This window comes from Cyprinodon tularosa, unplaced genomic scaffold, assembly GCF_016077235.1.
Source record: "Cyprinodon tularosa strain WSP-4 unplaced genomic scaffold, ASM1607723v1 ctg377, whole genome shotgun sequence".
Classification (NCBI taxonomy): domain Eukaryota; kingdom Metazoa; phylum Chordata; class Actinopteri; order Cyprinodontiformes; family Cyprinodontidae; genus Cyprinodon; species Cyprinodon tularosa.
In genome coordinates this window covers 712,151-733,612 of record NW_024039093.1, presented here as the reverse complement: position 1 = coordinate 733,612, position 21,462 = coordinate 712,151, and the positions used below count along the sequence as shown (strand labels likewise).

The 21,462-nt window shown below is 39.8% G+C and overlaps 1 protein-coding gene across 2 annotated transcripts in view; it reads right to left on the bottom strand.

Annotated features, from left to right (window-relative positions):
- The window catches only part of raraa (retinoic acid receptor, alpha a), a 293,848-nt gene extending 272,663 nt beyond the window's left edge, over positions 1-21,185 (bottom strand). For both annotated transcript variants that reach the window (XM_038296756.1, XM_038296757.1), the window contains exon 1: positions 20,899-21,185. The gene's annotated coding sequence lies outside the window, so the exon portion shown is untranslated. The remainder of the gene's footprint in view (positions 1-20,898) is intronic.
- Positions 21,186-21,462: the final 277 nt, after the last annotated feature.

Below are 21,462 nucleotides of genomic sequence, written 5' to 3'. Positions count from 1 at the left end.
GGAGCGAGTTTTTATTGAATGTGCAGCAATCGGCTGAGTTGAACTGACTCCATCGTGTCCGGTAGTGTTGGCGATGCTACAAGCCGTCAGGAGACATGCAGAGACATGCAATTCTAACGGCACACCAGCAGCTGAAATAGCTGGTCAGCAAATATCTGCTACATCTGAACTTATTCAACATGCGTCTCCATCTCCTATTTAGTGAATTTACTTTTTGTTGAAAAAGTCAAAAAAAAAAACGACTCAAGAAAAAATCCAATTTAGTCAAATTTTGGCCAAATTTTGTCAATTGATTCGAAAGTCGTTGTTTTTTTTAAGATGATGGAACCCCGTCTAATGATTAGAAAACTACCTTACAACCCCCCAATTGGTGTCTCATGACCCCCAGGGTATTCCGACCCTGCAGCCTAACTGGCTGCAGAAACATTCCACTCATGAAGTCCAAGTGTCGTCAGGGACACTTTGTCAGACATCGGTATAATTGACACCTGATGTCGTTCTTGCGGTTGTGGCGGCAGAGGGTAAACGTGGCCGTTCAACCGTACGGCACGTCTGGAAGGGTAATATCAACAGCAGGTTAGACGGAGAGAGAGAAACAAGGGTTAGAAGAAAATATGTAAAATGCAGGGGAGAAAAAAGAAGAAAAGGAGCGGTTGTAGGAATTCAATTTTCCAGTGACAGTGTGCTCAGGATCACTGTTTCAGAGAAGGAACATATCATCTGTCACAGTTAATGGCAGTGTCTTGGGAAAAGCGAAAGGAAAAATGGAATAAAGACCATTCATTACGAAGGTAGGGGCTGGGGGTGTGTCGAACCCATCCGTCTGCTCTGCTGTCACTACAAGGAAAATGAATGTATACACAAGCTATTATTTGTGCATTTACAGGTTGACAACGAAGGGATAGCGATAGCATGAGGGGCCACAGAGAAAGAACGACCGCTGAGAGTAAAGAGGGCGGACGGCTGGCAAACTAGCTGAAGGGCCCAGCCAGCCTGTCTCTCTCACAGAGCTGTGGATGTACTCAGTGGAAGCAATTGATACCATTGTTTTATGGAGAGGAGGGAGGAGGGGGGTAGAGGCCCAACAATGAGGCTCTTTCACTGGAAATGTCAGCCGTCACACCAGGGGACTGTCCAACTGGGCAGAGGCTATTTTGTGAGAAAGCCAAGGTACAAAACTTGTGGAAAAAAGTATGAAATTATGAGAGGGCTCGGGAAATGAGGGGCGCACATGAGCCAGAACATTTGCATGCAAATCAACCCCAAATTAAATCTCAAATGTGGGACAGCGGGCAGTGAGAAAGTTAACAACACAGAAAGTACAACTCAGCAGTTAGACAAAGGGTTGATCTTTTACTGTCAGTTGGTCTTCTACCCCAACAAAAAAAGAGAATCTGCAGAGGCACTACACTAGGAAGTATTCAGACCCCCCAGCAGTTTTTCTTTCTACATTTTTTCACCTTAGTGGTCCATTTATCTGCACTTCACTTGGTCAGAGTTGATGCTGATAGGGTTCACAATTTTGGCCGATATCAGATATGCCGATATTTGACAACTCAACTGGCCGATAACTGATACCACTGTTATGTTTCCTAGACCTGATTATCAACACTATGTAGGAGAGATAGACCGGCGCATCCGCCAGCCAATATTTTTGCTGATATTAGGTTTTTTTTTTTTTGGTATCGACGTCAGCTAATTCATATTTGCTAAATTAATCAATGCATTCAGCAGCTGAACCTGCATTGTGGATGTTTTCTTGGATTTTGTAATACATTTTATTTTTGTTTAAATTGAGACTTTTGACTTTGTCTCAAAAACATCAGCAAGACATGTTTGGGATCGGTTAGACTGATGTGAAAATAATCAGCTTAAAGGAACTATGCTGATTATGGACTGTTGGTCGATAGTGTGTAGTTTTCCTCCTATCCTGATCAGTCATTGCAAATAGCAATTCGGCATTTTGTTTCTGTAACTTTAAACTTTTTACTTTCGCAAGTCTCCTGTAGTGAAGCTGATCACCCTGGTTCTGCAGCCATGTTCTTCACTTGTTTGTCACAAAAAAAAAAAAAAAATTATATCAGTTAATTATATTTCAAGAATGGCTGAGGTCAGATATTTGGTTTTAAATCTAAAATCAGCCGATACTGAAAGTAGGTGGACGAAATCGTGAAGGATTGCAACATTTTTAAATTCTGAATATATCACTAATGGCAAAAGATCAATGATAAACCCACAGATTTAATTTTTGTTTTATTTGTTATCCACTGCCCTTACTGCTGCCATTAACTACCATAACACAGTTTGATTATAGACAAATAGAGTTGGGTTCCTCTAAAGACATTTGAGCTTTTAGAAGGTAAATATTTATTTCTTGATGTGCAAAGCTGGCAGACATGGACTGAAGGTCTGCAGCATGGGGGGGTAAAAACAACTAAACTATTCAACTAAACTAAATATGTCTTATTTCTGCTCTGCGTACTACATTGTGTTGGTTTATCAAGCTGAATAACACAGATTAAAGAAATGCGTGGGTGTAAATATTTTTGCAAAGAACCGTGTGTCATGGCAACACATTTCCAATCAATAACCTGGATATTAGGCTAATTGGGTCTCTAAGCTCAACCTCATTAGACGAAAACGTGAAGAAATGTGGCCTGATTCTTCAGGCAATTTAACAAAGTGAGGATTCTAAAATAACACAACCGGTCGGTTCTGGGACGCTGTGCTACCAGAGCGTACAACAGCAAGAAAGAAGTTCTGCCTGCTTGATACGCCGGCGGCATGGGAGCGTTTCCGGAGGTCGGAGGTGACTGTGAGCGAGGTACGCTGCCGCTTTAAGGCTGACCTAATTGTTCTCTGGGCTGTTCAGGTGAACGCTGGGAGCTGTACACCCCTGACATGTGAAGATTGTTTAATACCATCAAAGCCATAAGGAGGGATAAAAGGGAAGCTGTAGGAAATTTTAACTCCTTCAGCTACAAAACAGGTCAAACCAGGCAGATAAAGAAGAAGATTCAGCATTCTGGTTCCGTTCTAACAACTAACGGCTAATATTAAGCGCAGCTTCAACATCCCAGTTGATCCCTTCCCCCTCTGTATAAAAACATGAAACAATCCCAGTTGACTCTGGCTGCTCTCTCCTGGTATCGGCTCCCGCCCTTCTCCTCTCCCGCTTTTCCCACACTCGCCCGGCTCCCTAAGGCACAGACTACGTCACTGGGCACCACAGTAAAACCGCTGTAATATTCCAATTTATTTCTACTTATTCTGACAGACTCTGGGCCTCTTTAATTTGGGTCAAGGCTGGTTTTATTGGACCAAAGCTACATGGCCTCATTCCACTGGACTCCATAAGTCAAAGCAGAGGTTCCTCCATGCAGAGGTATTTTCTGCTGACGAGCCGTTCGCTCCCCCCAGATGTAACCCTGCACTACTTAGACTGAAACAGATTCTGAAAAACTCAACCCAACCCAACTTTTTTTCTTCTTCCCCTCTTCAGCCAGGAGCTCACAATCAGTGTGCACAGATTTTCACTATGAGCACTTCCTAGTCAAAAAACAGTGCTCCAAGCAGTCAAAGTGTGACAGAGCGTGGGTGGGACGGTGCAGAGGTGTTTACCGTTAAGTAAGCACTGGGTGGCATCTCTGGGGTGCGCTGCCACTGTGAGGAGCTTGTCTCATCAGTCACTGCTGATGAGTTTGCACAGCACCGCCGCCGCAGCTTTGTGAGTCAGCCTGGCTCATCAACAACGGGCGGCAGGCTGCTGTGGCAACAGACCGCTACAGACCAAACCACCTGACACACTCTGGATCATTTCAACTTAAGCTAGCTAAATGCTGCTCTGAGTTTTCCCTGCCTGCCTCTACTGTATGACGCAAGACATTACTAAAATCTGCTAAATCTATGGGGACCTTCAGATGACGTAACACATCCAGGAAGAGGATGACTTAGACCATTTTTAATGTCATTTTGTATACAGAGTTTACACAAATCGAATTTTCGCTTACATTTTCTTTAACTGCAGCAGCGATCAAATGCAAACAGGGCAAACAGGAGGTAAGGAGACCCCACCTGCTCCCACCCATCGTCACCACTGCAAAAAATCTAAATCTAGATAAGCCTTTTTTTCTTAAAATAAGTGCATTTGTTCTTGAATTGATGAGATAAAAGAGACATTTTGCAAATGGAACAAGACATTTCAGATTAAAAAATAAGAAAACACAATTGCATTGTCTTATTTCAAGTGCATAATATCTAATTATCTTATTTTAAGAGTAGAAATACTAATTCCATTGGTGAATTACCTCATTTACCTATTAAAATCAAGGGTAACTACACTTAATTTAAGACATTTTTACATATTTCTAGAGAGTTCATCCCAGTGCTGCGTGTCCGGAGCTGTAACATCATTGACCCCTCACCCCCCCACCATGGACTGTTCTCCCTGCTGCCCTCTGGGAAGAGGCTTAGCAGTATTCGATGCAGGTCCAGCAGATTCTGCAACAGCTTCTTCCCCACCACCATCAGACAGCTGAATGTTGAGAAAACTCTAGATCAGGGGTCTTCAACGTTTTCCAGGCTAAGGACCCCCAAACTGATGACACGATGGAGCGGGGACCCCCTAATTATATATATTGTATGAAATTGTGTTATATTAATCTGGTCCTATAGTCTCTCTATTACAGATGGAGTAATGTAATGGAACTAATTTTGCCCTGGGATTATTAAAGTATTTCTGACTCCTTGTTGATGGGACAGGTGTTGTGAATAAAACGGTGCCCAGTTTAAAAGAGCTCATGTGTGTCGCTGAATGTGTGCATTGATGACTGAAAGACATCTTCTGCCTCCATTTATTTGTTTACTACAGTGTGTTGAATTCATGTTAATGTGTATTTGAAGATATTTCAATTAGTGGAAAAAATCGCAGCGGGAATATAAAAAAAAAAGGTTTAGGTTACAGCTATCCAAACCTGTTTGACCTCTTTTCTCTGGTTCATTTGTCATTTATGTTGAAGACTATCTAAAAATATAAGTCATGTTTTTTGATATTTTATGCGTCAAATCTTGATATTCTTTCTCTGACTTTTTGAAGAACTAAAAGAATCTAGTCTATGTTTCTGTTCTTACTATTAAACTTATTGGAACAACAATAACAAAACATTATTTATATAATCTTCTAATTTCCACTCTTTTGTCAGATATTTGACTTATTTTTACTCAGAAACGCAGATCTGCATTGATGACTGAAAGACATCTTCTGCCTCCATTTATCTGTTAACTACAGTTTGTTGAATTCATGTTAATGTGGATTTAAAGACATTTCAATTAGTGGAAAAAATTGCAGGGGGGAATATAAGTCTAATTAACCAAAACTTTGCGACCCCAATGCAGTACCTCTGTGGACCCCCTAGGGGTCACGGACCCCCTGTTGAAGACCTCTGCTCTAGATCATGTCACAGACTCTGCATCACACTGATAACACCAAACCAAAAATACTGCATATTTGCACCATATACTGTATATTAATGCTGAGATCTTCCAAATCAATTAGTTTTTTTGCACCATGTTTTTATTTTTTTTTCTCCCACAATGTTTACATCTGATCACTGCTGCACTTTAAGGAATGGAGATGTCATGAAAGCTGTACTTTTGTTTTGTACACATTCTGTGTATAAAAAATGTCAATAAAAGTTGTCTAAGTCTAAGAGAAAACCCAACCGCCCACTCAGAATTAAGTCTAAAGTAAGTCAAATGATGAAGCAGAAGTGTGATAACTCCTCAGGTCCCAGCGGTGATGAGAACGGCAACTTGCCACAAAGCAAACTCAAGAGAGCGTCAGAGAGAGCTGAGTTACTGACAAGTGTGTTTCTCACACTTTACAACACCAAGTGGAGGGGAGAGGGCACGATGATGGTATGAAACTGCGTCATCTGAGAACTCCAGCCTGCTCCACTTTCATCTGCTACCACGATTAATGAAGGCAGAGTAGATGCCTCTGTTTCAACAAAATACTAGCAGAATGCTACCAGAAAATCAGTTTAATGTCTTATATCATGCTTCTATTAAAGGTCAGAGATGCAACTAATTTGATCAACACTGTTCATTTTATAAATATTACATCACAGAAGATCTGGAATGAAAGCATTAATCTTACTGAGAGAAAATATACAGTATGTAAATCAGTGTCTGATAAAAAAAAAGGCTCCAAAAATATAGAAATATTCACAACTGGTTACAATAACAATAATAATATTAGGTTAAAGTCACATGACAGATCCCAATAGTCCCATAATAGTGTTGAGAAATGGCTTCTTCTCCAGTTCAAGCAAAAAATACAGAATGGAAACCAGAGGAAAACTAGGCTGAACATCGGTCAAGATTTTGTTTACAGAATCAGAATCAGGTTTATTGCCATTGTTATCGAAGGAGTTCACAAACTAGGAATGTTTTGTGGTACAATCGTGCAACATGAAACATATAATATGGAAAAGGTAAATAAAATTATAAAAATATCTAAAACACTGTGGGTAAAAGGCATGCAATAAAATAGACTAATATATACACTTAAGATAAAAATATGGATATAAAATATAAAAAGTAAAATAGCATCTTACAAGGAGTGCAAATAGAACAGTGTAAATGACATGGGCAGGTTATACGACTTCAAGAAGCAAAACTAAACAGGTTTTAACTTTCCTTCTGGACAGATCAGTTAAGTATCAACTATGGTTGGCATTAGCGTTAGCATTGGTGGACCTGGAAACTGGCTGGCAAACCAAAGCAGGGGAGAGCAAGTTTAGCCACGTGATGAAATATTGGCTTTGGTTCCAAGGAGTATTAATTCGTTAGGAAATATTTGTTGTTTTCTTCCAACCTCATAGATCAATAATTGTCTTTACTGCAGTGCCTCCTATCCAGATGTGGGCGCCGCCCTGCAGCAGCATGGTATCATGCCAGTTCTTTTATACCTGTCATGACCACTCGTTCTTCCAGGACCTGTTTTTCTATACGCTTCATCTGGCTGTAATTTTGTTCTGTTGCATCTGCATCTACCGTCAGACTTTTCTCTTTAAAGAAAGTGGACGGTAACTGTGTTGCAGCTTTTTGATTTTAAGGCAATCTGCGGTAGGAGTGACAAGTCGTGCTTTTAGCCGTGCTTCTAGATGGGTGCTAATAGTTGCACTCAGAGATAATGCTAAAACTAGCATCCATGAAGAAAGCCCTCACGATTGACGTCAGTTATTGGCTTCATGTTTTATATCTATCTAGGACTTGAAATCAATTAATCTGTTCATTATTCTTTTGATTAATCTATTAATAATCGGATAGCCAAAGTTTCCTTAAAACAGACTTTTTACGAGATTTAATCAGGTGAAATAAAAACATTTCCACTTGAGGAGTTCTGGATGCAATGCAAAATGTTTACATTTTGTTTTACAATTTTTATATAATTGCTGCTCACGGAGGGTCGCTCTGTCAGCTAAAGACCCATTTTAGAGCCCCTACACTCCATTTAACAATTACTAAATTAGCTGACGATTATTTCAATAATCGATTAATCATGATTAATCATATAATTGTTTCAGCCCTAAGTCTATCATGTTGCAAACACTTTGCCTAAGACGCAACCTCGTCCACCTCACACATTGGTCATTTTTGTTTGAAAAGCACGGGCTGCTAACCGAAGCGGCAAGCCTTAATGGGTGAAGTACATTTTGTATCTTTGTTGCCATTACACAGTGTAAAATATACAGCACCGGACTCCAATTGGACGGTTTCTGTTTAAGAATGCCTTTAGCAGAGTCTACCCTCGGAATGAACAGTATCGCCCTCTTCTGGATTCTTACTGTACTACATTTAAATAAGTTCTATCCAATCGCACATAGTGGATTTCATACCACACTCAGTTAACTGACTGTTCGGACAGATAATCCCTGTTTTTTGTTCCCTGTCGATCATTTTAATCCTCCTCCACTGGGTGGTGCCTGCGCCATCTTGGTTATTAGTCCCTGCTGTCAGGTAGCCACAGCCCATGGCGACAGCGGGTCACTGTGACATCAAATCCTATGACGCTTTGTGAGGAGAGCTCTCCACGCAAAGCATTCTGGGATATATCTGCCTCTTCTGAAGCCTTTCTTTTCTTCTCATGCACTTCGTAGACACTTTTTCTCTAACAACGCTTGGCCATTTTCAAAGAACCGCGGTGAGAAAGGTGAGCTTCAATGACCGTCTGAAACCGTAGCTCACCACAGATATACGCCTGAAAGTGCGCAGAAAAATATAGCTAACGGCACGATAACGTAGGAAGGCCTTACATTAACATATCACCAGAATGATTGACAATTAGGAGGACCACTTCTTGAGATGATGCACACAGAAATAAAAGATCTTCCTCTGTACCTTTTATAGGAAGCATATAATTGTTATTTCTGCTGGAAATTTAGCGTAAATTGCGCATTTCTCTGCATACCTGACTTTTACACACAACCACAGTGCTAACAAATGTGGTCAACACTTTAAAAAACTTTAATTGCCCCCTACTGTTTGGCTTTTAGTTCTTAGATAAGTATTCTAAAATTTCACAGTTTTATAGTAACTTCAAATCTCAGACCTCCACATAGACATGAAGTCCTCTTTCAAAGCAAAGCCAGATAGCAGCATGTAACCTTTTCTTTACCCAAGTTTCAAAGGGTGAAAAAAAAATGTCATTGCATGTGACATTTTTCATGGGTAAATGTATCGAGTGTTAACCCTTTTCCCAATTAGGCAGAGGGCACAACACCAAACTGTGAATCACACTGGGGGAGTAGGTGACAGGGTGGGAAAACCCTCATCTACACCAGATTTGCCACAGAGTGACTCTTCCACTAATGCATCAAGCTCTGAATGTCACAGGTTGTCAGAAGAAAGGTTGAGTGTCTTTCACCTACTGCTATACCTACACCCCCCCCCCCCCCCCCCCCCATGCAACAATAAAAAAATACACCACAACTACTGCCACTCAAAACAACAAATAAGTTAACAAACTAGAATCAGTTTGCAGAGAACAATAAAGTAAAGGCATAAGAGCAAAAACCTGCTGGTGCCACTTTTTTTCTTTATAGAAACAGAATAATGAACCTTAATCTGTGGTTTACAGCATATAACTCTGCTGGGTTTAAATGCTTCAGGGTATCTCGGATGCAAGAGTCCTACGTTTTAATTAAAAGAACTCTATAGATCTCAGGGTGTCTGCTGGGACAGCACCAAATCAAAGAGGTGATATCCGCCCCTGTCAGGTTCATTTGTGGCATTTATAGATGTATGGCTACAGATACAATCTCTTACAGTTGACATTTTTCTATGTTTTTCCTTCAGTCACTCAGATTTGTGGTCACATAAAGGTGGACCACCCTTTACCTGTGATGAGTACACCTTCAAGTTGCAGGTTTGTGCAAACTATGATAATCGATGCTGGTTTTGATTAAATGTCTGTTTATTTTATGCATATAAATAGCAGAGGTAGGTATGTGCTCACAAACAGAGGTGGCACAGGTGCAATGCTGCTCTGGTCCTATGAGATGACCAAAAATTGCCTGGTTTTACACAACAACCATTCAGTTCAAAGGTGAAAAATGTGGAACATTTAAGCCCATTTTTAGACCAAGCAGATGAAGTTACAAATGTTTTTAACATTTACCGTATTGCTGAAATGAGCAAATGTTCCAGCAACTCATTTTAATTACAATAATAATTGAACTTTTTTGATCTCACATTGAAGAAATGTACCTCTGTATTTGACCCATTCCCTTGGGGAGCAGTGGGCTGCCATCGTGGGGGCACCTGGGGAGCGGTGTGGAGTTATGGGTCTTTGCTCAGAGACCCAGAGTGGCAGTCTGTGGGAGTGGGGCTCCAACTCAGAACCTCTGGATTCCAAGCTCTATGCCCTAATTACTAGGCCAGATTATATTCAAACCAACAGAAGAGAAAGTGCAGCCGGGAAAGCTTGTATTTCTACAGGTGCTGGTCATAAAATTAGAATATCATGAAAAAGTAGATTGATTTCAGTAATTCCATTTAAAAAGTGAAACTTGTATATTATATTCATACATTACATACAAACTCATATATTTCAGATGTTTATTTTGTTTAATTTTGATGATTACAAATGACAACAAATGAAAATCTCAAATTCATCATATCAGAAAATTAGAATATTGTGAAAAGGTTCAAAATTGATGGCCCCTGGTGCCACACTCTAATCAGCTAATTAACTCAAACCACCTGCAAAAGCCTTTAAATGGTCTTTCAGTCTAGTTCTATAGGCTACACAATCATGGGGAAGACTGCTGACTTGACAGTTGTCCAAAAGACGACCATCGACACCTTGCACAAGGAGGGCAAGACACAAAAGGTCATCGCTAAAGAGGCTGGCTGTTCACAGAGCTCAGTGTCCAAGCACATTAATAGAGAGGCGAAGGGAAGGAAAAGATGTGGTCGAAAAAAGTGTACAAGCAAGAGAGATAACCGCACCCTGGAGAGGATTGTGAAACAAAACCCCTTCAAAAATGTGGGGGAGATTCACAAAGAGTGGACTGCAGCTGGAGTGAGTGCTTCAAGAACCACCACACACAGACGTATGAAAGACATGGGTTTCTGCTGTCGCATTCCTTGTGTCAAGCCACTCTTGAACCACAGACAGCGTCAGAAGCGTCTTGCCTGGGCTAAAGAGAAACAGGACTGGACTGCTGGTGAGTGGTCCAAAGTCATGTTCTCTGATGAAAGTAAATTTTGCATTTCCTTTGGAAATCAAAGTCCCAGAGTCTGGAGGAAAAGAAGAGAGGCACTTCATCCAGGTTGCTTGAAGTCCAGTGTAAAGTTTCCACAGTCAGTGATGGTTTGGGGTGCCATGTCATCTGCTGGTGTTGGTCCATTGTGTTTTCTGAGGTCCAGGGTCAACGCAGCCACATACCAGGAAGTTTTAGAGCACTTCATGCTTCCTGCAGCTGACCAACTTTTTGGAGATGCAGATTTCATTTTCCAACAGGACTTGGCACCTGCACACAGTGCCAAAGCTACCAGTACCTGGTTGAAGGACCATGGTATCCCTGTTCTTAATTGGCCAGCAAACTCTCCTGACCTTAACCCCATAGAAAATCTATGGGGTATTGTGAAGAAGAAGATGCAATACACCAGACCCAACAATTCAGAAGAGCTAAAAGCCACTATTAGAGCAACCTGGGCTATCATAACACCTGAGCAGTGCCACAGACTGATCGACTCCATGCCACGCCGCATTGCTGCAGTAATACAGGCCAAAGGAGGCCCAACTAAATACTGAGTGCTGTACATGCTCATACTTTTCATGTTCATACTTTTCAGTTGGCCAACATTTCTATAAATCCTTTGTTTTTATTGGTCTTCAGTAATATTCTAATTTTCTGATATGATGAATTTGAGATTTTCATTTGTTGTCATTTGTAATCATCAAAATTAAACAAAATAAACATCTGAAATATATGAGTTTGTATGTAATGTATGAATATAATATACAAGTTTCACTTTTTAAATGGAATTACTGAAATCAATCTACTTTTTCATGATATTCTAATTTTATGACCAGCACCTGTATATATCTACTAGGGTTGTCACGATACTAAACTTTTCAACTCGATACCGATACTAAGGAAAATACTCGATACTCGATACCATTTTCGATACCACAAGGATAAAAACAAAGACTCCAAAATTCTACAGAAATATTTTCATTAATAAATAAAATACAATAAACAATAAGAACAATATTTTGAGGTTGTTTGCTGTGCACAATATTAAGCAAGCTTGATAAAAAACTTATAAAATTAAAATTAAGTGTTCCTTCCTTGGCTATGCTTTGCACACATAACAATGACACTGGCCAAACTGGTTAAAAAAACAAAGCACTGTAGCACTGTATCGATACTTTTAAAAACGAGTATTGTATCCGGATACAACATTTTGGTATCGATACTTTTTTGAGTCTCGATACTTTTGACAACCCTAATATCTACTCTGTAAAGAATACAGCTAACTCTGAAACTAATTCTAAACCTTAACTGTCACATTTTCCTGTATCTTAGAACATATTGTTAATGTCAGCTGATGTGTTGCACAAGCAGGTGCGTTGCACCAAAGGGCAACTATACCAGTTATCCCCCCAAAATATCCATTTATCAATCTTTTGGAAATAAACACTCAAATGATTTTGAAGAACAAGGAAAAAATGTGCAATCTGTTCGACATTCGCAAGGGATTTAATACCGATTATGCCCCCCTCTGCAGTTATCATTTACATTAGTTGTTGTTGTTCCCACATTCCACAGACAGTATTGTCTCAAAGAACTAAAAACCTTACAAAATAATGAAGTTGTGCCTACGGACATTAAATATCCCGCCTTTTCCAGGGGAAAATTAAGGTGTGCTCAAAAACAATTTTGAATATTTTTAGAAAAAGGTGTACAATGTACATCTGTACGCATTGCTAGCTAAAAGCCTGATGTGGACTCATTACATGGAGATTAATATAATGTTTAATACTGTGGGGTTTTATAATGATCACTTCCAGTTCATATTCTGGCATATTTTATTTGTGAGGAGAGAACATAAGACAGGTAATTAAAATGATTAAGGAAATATAGTGATTGTATGGCCTTGTGTGAGACTGGAAATCCTCCATAAGAAGAAAAGGACATTGCTCAAAAGTCTGGCTTTTCGCTGAAGGTCGTTTACAAAAATAATCATGCAAGATGTAGCAAAAATAAAAGTGAGCTAAAAGGTAGAGAAGCTACAAGGGTAACCAGAGACTTTTATTCCTTTTTTTGCTCTGTTGGGGGGCAGACAGTCACCAAAGTACATGCACTACCACATCATCTACCTTGTGTTGCTAAGTGTGAAGTTTCTTTCCTATGCTGAGTTGATTTGTGACCCTTAACCCTCCTTTAAAGTTGCGGAGTCATGTTTTTTTTACTTTATGAATTTCTTCCTCTGGCTGCAAAAAAAAGCTCTTCAATTAAATGATGGCACCCTGTTGGTTTATCATATTTCCTTTCTTTGTTTTACACCTTGGTTGTACTTCATTTGACTATTTACCATAAAAAGACCACCTAAGCGGAGGTACGATGCGGCATGTGTGTGCAATGGGTAAACAATGAAGTAACACCCAGCAGAGGTGCTAAAAGAAAAAGGAAAAGTCAAAGATAAAGTGTGAAAAAGCGCTAATAGATTCAGATGCCATGAGGGATAGGACGCGAGTTCTGCAACAAGTGCTTTACGAACGCTGCTGTTCACTGCAGAGGAGGCTAAAGCTTCCTAGCTTCCCATAGTCAATACGCATGCGCAACACGTCAGATTTGCATTTAACCAATTAGTTTTGCACAAAAATAGACTTTTATCTACCTCAACGGGCATGCATCCCTTTAGTGTAGGTCTGATTGCCATACACTTAAAAAAACACACCAAACAGTAAGCACAAAAGATTTTTTTTTGTACATGACTAATAAGACACGGCCATCAAGGTAGTTTAAAGTGTATTTTTTGTACAAAACTAAATGGATAAACTAAAGGGATAAACGGGTATTGACTATGGGTATGCTGGTCTGACTGAGTATCTGACAGAAAACCAGCAGATGATGACAGCTTGTTAATATCTGTTGATCACGTCTAGCGCAAAAAAACTGTTTTCAGGCTCAAACAGTAATGTACTGAAAAAAATAATGCAACCTTTTTTGGCATTTACTTTACTTTAACACAATTGTTCCAAGTTAGCAGGGTGGGACATAAAACATTTTTGTTAAAGTAACTAAAAATTATTACGTTAATGCCAAAAATGGTTGCAGTATTTTTTCAGTGAGTGTTTCGTACAGGTAGGGAACCTTTAACATGACTACATCGTTTTGCAGAATCTAGAGCAGGATTTTCCAAAATCCTGGGGGTATCATACATGGAGATGTTTTCCTCATCCAACAAAACTGAATCTAATTGATGAATCATTAACAAGTCCCCGCAGATGCTAAAGCGCTACTTTAGCCATCCATGTGAATTAACTGGGGTCCAGGACAGCAGGCCTTAAGGATTACAAGGATTACAAGGTGAAGGCGTTGGATAGAGCTGAAACAATCGGATAAATGGGGGATAATCGGCTTTTGAAAGAATCGTCAATTAATATAGTAATCGATTTATCGTTAAATGGAGAGACTAAAATATCCCTTTTGCTGATAGTGACACACTTAGGGCAGTAATTATACCAATGCATATGTAAATATTTTGCATTTAAGATAAATAACTCCTCAAGAGGAATATTTCATTTCACCTGGTTTAATTTTGCAATAAGTCTTCTCTAAAGAATCTTTGGCTGTTCGATAATCGACAGATTCATTGATTTGAAAAAGAATCATTAGTTGCAGCCCGAGAGTTGGACATGAACCAGGATCTATCAAAATCCTGGTGCTTCATCTGATTGGTCCTTATGACTGTCAGAAGTATGTTGATGACCATTGAGTCACCATGATTGTCCTTCCCCTGACATAAGGAAGCTAAAGATGAGCTTAATGTTGCATTAGAGCAACATTTACAGCCTTTCAGCCACGTTGCATTGATGCAGCCATTCTTGCAAAATCATCCCTGCCAAGTATTCAGTTAATAGAAGAAACAAACATCCTAAAATGTTGTCAGAAACTTTATAAGAAAACTTTTGTTTGTTGTTTTTTGCAGTTTGAACTGATGAAACAGAACATTGGATTTCCATCCTTCCCATAAATCATGATCATCATTTCAAATACTTTTAGTTATCAACAGGAATAAATTCACTTCCCAGTCATTTGCACCTAAGAGCAATAACAGAATAAGTTATTACTCCACACTGCATGAAAAGTGGGATTTTCGTCAATATACGGCACTGTAGATTGTCGTGGAACTTCAGGTTAGCGGCAGTTTACGGCAATTTGCAGGCCTTGCCGTAAACTCCCGTAAATTGTCAGAAATTGACGTGGAATTTCTTAGGCAGTGTTCCCCCCATGCCTCCCCCCCATGGAATTCTAGGGGAGGCTTTAACATGTAAATGAACATGCTGTGAGCTATACAAATGCAAACCAGGGTTGCAGGGGGGGTTTTACCCCCCCTGCAACCCTGGGTAAGAAAATCTCTGATACAAAGAGATCAGGTATAGCCTCTTACATTTTAGCTTGAATTGATTTATTTAATTAAAGTATAGAGACCAAAACAGATCTTTAGCTGACAGAGCAATACATTTAGAGCAGTAATTATTATTTTTTTTAATTTGCATTTAAGATAAAAAATAAAATGTTGTCTGTCAATATGCTCAATTCACAATTACTTAAGTGGAAAAGTTTCAAGAAATGATTCTGAGATGATTCACTTTATAACATGGCGCATTATCCTGTTGGAAGTAGCCATCAGAAGATTGGTACACTGTGGTCATAAGGACATAGGTCAGCATGCTAAATTGGTTTTAAGTGGCCCAAAGTGTGGCAATAAATATCCTCCAAATAGATGGTAGAAATAGATCAGGCTCAGTATAGCCTAATTATAGACTCTTACATTTTAGCTTGAATTGATTTATTTAATTAAAGTACGCTAGATTACTGTGTATGCAAATGTTAGGTAAAAGAAAATACACAAAATAATTTACTTCAAAAATTAGTTTTAATCAGAATCAGTTGGCTGTAATGGTTAATTTTTTTTTTTTAGATTTCCACATTTTTCTTTTTTTTTTGTTATTGAATATATAAGAAAACAATAACAATCTCAAACAACAAGTCAATAACAAATATTTCAATACAAGAAGAAATATCACAACTCCTGCTTTTGAAAAATAAAATTAAATGCACAGGCTGGAACAAAGTATAAAATAAAATAAATAAAAATAAATAAAATAATAATAGGGTTTAAAGTAAATTAATCAGTGGGGACTACCAACTGAAATTCTTCAATTAACTCAAACAATTTAATTGCATTTAAATTCTGCATCTTTCTCAGACATCTTTTGAAAAGGGAAAGTTCATTTTTGAGAGCAGAGATTGAGAGGGAGCATTTTGCATAGCGACATTTATGGATATAATACTTTGTTACAATTATTAGAATATTGATTAAAAATTCCAAATTTTTTTTCTTTAATGGATAAACCGAATTGAATGTTTTGCCAGGAAATAAAATCTAAATTTATTGTTTTAGAAGACAGAAAGGTTCGAAGTTGATCCCATAAGTTTCATACTTCTTTACATTCATAAAAAAGATGTTTAGTTGTTTCCAATTGAGTTGTACAAAAGCCACAATTCTCAACATTAAACTTAAATCTCTCTCTTAAAAACTCATTTGAAGGATATATGTTATTTATTATTTTAAATTGTAATTCTTTATATTTAGGAGGAATTGGGAATTTCAAATAATTTGTCCTAATTTTGACTATCATAGATTTCTTAAAATTTTGTTAGAGAGCTGTGCTTTTTGTTCTTCCTGGGTACATATTATTTATAGAATATTGATTCAAAAACTTGTTGTTGCATTTATTATCTCTAATGTCCACCTGCTCAAATTCAATCTTATGGAGACAAACAATTGCAATTGCAAACAATTTATAGGTGCATTACCGCCACCTTCCAGAATGGAGCGACGCGAGCTCTTCTCGCGAGTCCTTCCGTATAACAATGACGTCGTATGTGATTGGAGGAGCCTGATGAGCCTTCGGCCCCATCGTCCAATCACGTGTGAGCTTTTGTGCACTACGACTTCTCGCGAGACCAGCATATTAGCAGACATGTTTGTGTTACTACACTTAGAAGAACTTCATCTCCATTTACCGTGTTTGTATTTTGTTGTTACGTGAACAATGGCTGCACGACGTCTCGCGTTCAACTCGCCTCCAACTGCTCTTAGTCCACAACTTTCGGCCAGCCCGCAGACTGACGAGAAGAAACTGCTGATTGCTATCAGCGGACTGTCTCGTCAGCTTGCCCAACATACTGCCGACATGAATGAACGCCTCACTCAGCTGGAGAATTCGATGCACTCCAGGTTGTAGTCCATAGAGGACAAGATGGCGGCTCTGCAGTCGAGCAACTTTGCAGGATATACGAACTCGAGGAAGAGAAGACGGGTGAACAACGCCACGCTAGCGGTAAATATATGTTCGATTACTGGTAGCTATGCTAAAAGCAGCCTAGCTTAGCTAGGCAAGCTAAAGACAACCTAGCCTAGCTAGGTAAGCTAAAAGCAGCCTAGCCTAAAGCTTTATTAAAGTGTATTTTTTGTGATTCACAGGAAGCAATATGCCGTCTTAACAACTCGGAAACTAATTGCAGGCGCTATGAACCGGAGCAGGGGTAAGGTTTAAAGAATATGCGGTAAAAGGACATGGATACGGATGGATACCGACCATAGCTGTACTTTTTTTTTTTTTTTTCACAGACTACAGTCGCCTCACAATGAGGCGGTGACCTCCTATTTGCTCGGATTTGCACGATGTTGATAAAGAAGACATTGTGTGTAAGTGACTTGTTTTAATGTTTTCTCCTTCCTTGTTACTGTGACTTGCGTTTGATTTTTTTTTTTTATTCATACCACTCTCATTTAATTGTTTTCCAGCTGCCTGTAAGACGTATTATGAGACGGTACGCAGGAGCTTCAGATACACGCTGCTAGCCAGCACGCTGCGTGCGGAGGCCGCCAGGCTATCTGCTCGCAGTCGGGCCAGAAGAAAGAGAGTAAGACTTTATTTGGTGACTATTTTTCAGGTGCATTGATAGATGTGTTGTGTCCATATGCAGTGCGCTGATTCATTGTTTTTTTTTCAGCTGCTGAAGGCGAGGCAGAGTGTGCTATCAGATGAGGAAGTGGAACTCTGTAAGTCCGCCACCGTCGACCTCATGTCCGACGAAGAAGATGGCGTCGTCGGCGGTGTCTCTGGATGGATTGTACGGTCGCCGCCATTTCGTAGGCCGGATCTCACTGAACTCTGTGTTAAGCTGCAGTCCCGGTTAGAAGCGATGCCGAAGTACAGGGCCACGCACAGTAGGCGTCTGCACATCGGAGCTGCCTCGGAGGGAATGCTGCCAGTTACCTCCAACCCCTAGGAAGCAAACGGACCGTTCACGGAGTTGTAATTTTTAGATACGCATGTGTTTGGATACGCGTTGTATATAGTTGGGTGTGTTTTAATAAAGCTCTTTCTTTGCATAAACAGCTTCCTGGCAAATCTTCATTTCCTGTATAAATTCATTCATGTCCTTGATGGTAGCATAATAATTGTGTAGTAGTGTAGGATAACATAAATACACAGCATATGAATGAATAAATATATGAATGAATAAATATATGAATATATATATATATACAGGTGCTGGTCATAAAATTAGAATATCATGAAAAAGTAGATTGATTTCAGTAATTCCATTTAAAAAGTGAAACTTGTATATTATATTCATACATTACATACAAACTCATATATTTCAGATGTTTATTTTGTTTAATTTTGATGATTACAAATGACAACAAATGAAAATCTCAAATTCATCATATCAGAAAATTAGAATATTACTGAAGACCAATAAAAACAAAGGATTTATAGAAATGTTGGCCAACTGAAAAGTATGAACATGAAAAGTATGAGCATGTACAGCACTCAGTATTTAGTTGGGCCTCCTTTGGCCTGTATTACTGCAGCAATGCGGCGTGGCATGGAGTCGATCAGTCTGTGGCACTGCTCAGGTGTTATGATAGCCCAGGTTGCTCTAATAGTGGCTTTTAGCTCTTCTGAATTGTTGGGTCTGGTGTATTGCATCTTCTTCTTCACAATACCCCATAGATTTTCTATGGGGTTAAGGTCAGGAGAGTTTGCTGGCCAATTAAGAACAGGGATACCATGGTCCTTCAACCAGGTACTGGTAGCTTTGGCACTGTGTGCAGGTGCCAAGTCCTGTTGGAAAATGAAATCTGCATCTCCAAAAAGTTGGTCAGCTGCAGGAAGCATGAAGTGCTCTAAAACTTCCTGGTATGTGGCTGCGTTGACCCTGGACCTCAGAAAACACAATGGACCAACACCAGCAGATGACATGGCACCCCAAACCATCACTGACTGTGGAAACTTTACACTGGACTTCAAGCAACGTGGATGAAGTGCCTCTCTTCTTTTCCTCCAGACTCTGGGACCTTGATTTCCAAAGGAAATGCAAAATTTACTTTCATCAGAGAACATGACTTTGGACCACTCACCAGCAGTCCAGTCCTGTTTCTCTTTAGCCCAGGCAAGACGCTTCTGACGCTGTCTGTGGTTCAAGAGTGGCTTGACACAAGGAATGCGACAGCAGAAACCCATGTCTTTCATACGTCTGTGTGTGGTGGTTCTTGAAGCACTCACTCCAGCTGCAGTCCACTCTTTGTGAATCTCCCCCACATTTTTGAATGGGTTTTGTTTCACAATCCTCTCCAGGGTGCGGTTATCTCTCTTGCTTGTACACTTTTTTCGACCACATCTTTTCCTTCCCTTCGCCTCTCTATTAATGTGCTTGGACACTGAGCTCTGTGAACAGCCAGCCTCTTTAGCGATGACCTTTTGTGTCTTGCCCTCCTTGTGCAAGGTGTCGATGGTCGTCTTTTGGACAACTGTCAAGTCAGCAGTCTTCCCCATGATTGTGTAGCCTATAGAACTAGACTGAAAGACCATTTAAAGGCTTTTGCAGGTGGTTTGAGTTAATTAGCTGATTAGAGTGTGGCACCAGGGGCCATCAATTTTGAACCTTTTCACAATATTCTAATTTTCTGATATGATGAATTTGAGATTTTCATTTGTTGTCATTTGTAATCATCAAAATTAAACAAAATAAACATCTGAAATATATGAGTTTGTATGTAATGTATGAATATAATATACAAGTTTCACTTTTTAAATGGAATTACTGAAATCAATCTACTTTTTCATGATATTCTAATTTTATGACCAGCACCTGTATATATATGAATGAATAAATATATATATGAATAAATATATATGTAAATATATATATATATGCCAACCAATCACGAGCGACTTTACTTGTTTAAAAGGAAGCGGTTCCGTCCAATACTCAGTAAGAAAATTAAAGCCTGGCGTGGCCACGTGTGGTTTTGCTGCCAATCACGAGCGATTTCATTTGTTTGAGAATAGTGGTTTCAGCCAATACTGAGAAGGTTATTCAAGCCAGACCTGGCCAGCCGCGCGGGTTTACTGCATTCATATGCTAATTAGGGCCATTAGTACAGCTGATCGCTCTCCACATACGTCAGAGTCCGTTTCCGACAATTTGTGGCACGACAAACGCGGACAAGCACGGGTTGCAAATTGTCGGAAACTGACGAAAATCAGGCAGATCTGCGGGAGTTTACGGGGGTTTACGGGGACGAAAATCTCACTTTTCATGCAGTGCCAGGGTGTAATTGGTCTAATAATCCTCCGCGTAACAGAGGAGAAGCCTGTTAAATGTGGGGATGGGAATAAATCTGCTATCTAAGCTCGATCCTGCAGCGCATTACAGGTTTCTAACTCTTTATGTCTGAGCCAAGCAGGAGCTTTATCGCCTCAAATAAGTCAGTAAACATTCAGCGGTGCATCCCAGCTGTATCTACCAGCAGAAACATGTTTATAAAAAAACACTATGCATCATCTACACTAACAGGAGCGCTTTAACATTAAACGGTTGTTTCTTTCTGCTGCTGCAGCCGGATGATATGGAGCATTTCAGAATAGAAATAATAAAAGAATATAATGTCACATCCGCTCAGGTTATGCAGAAATGACGCACATAGATCCCTCCAGAGTAAAAAAAGAAAGGATTTCCCGTTGAAAGAACACCTGGCTCAGATGTTGACAGTGACAGTGTGCGCTGGTACCTGTTGGCTCCTCCCACTCCTCTTTTAGCTGTCGCTGGTGGAAGTAGAGCCGAGCTGCCGTTGGTATTCTCTCTGCCGGGTGGTAGTTTTCTTTCTCCCCCTTTTTTTCTCTCTTATAACTCCCCACCCAAAGTTTTCTGCCGACTCTCAAATGTCCAGAAAGCGGCTCCCACGAGCGCTGCGTGAAATAAACCCCGAGGACAAACCGTGGGTCGGAAAAAAGAAAAAGGCAGACGAGGCGCTTTGAGAGAGCAGGAGCAAGTTTGGCACGGATCTCCGCAAAGACAACTGTGGCAGTCACGTTCTGTGCGCGGAATCCCCGCCTCCTTCTCTATAAGGAGCGCAGCGGAGACGTGGAGGTCCCGCTCCTCTCCAGATGTGCGCTGCGCTGCGCACAGCTGCCAACTCAGTGAAAGGCTGCAGGGAAAGCGACGATACTTTTAATAACTTAAAACTCATCTTTTTTTTAATCATTTAAGAAAATGTCCAAAGCTGTATCTCATGTAAAGCACCGCGAATTTAAAGATAGAAGTTTCTTTTGCAACTTATAGCTACCTATCAACC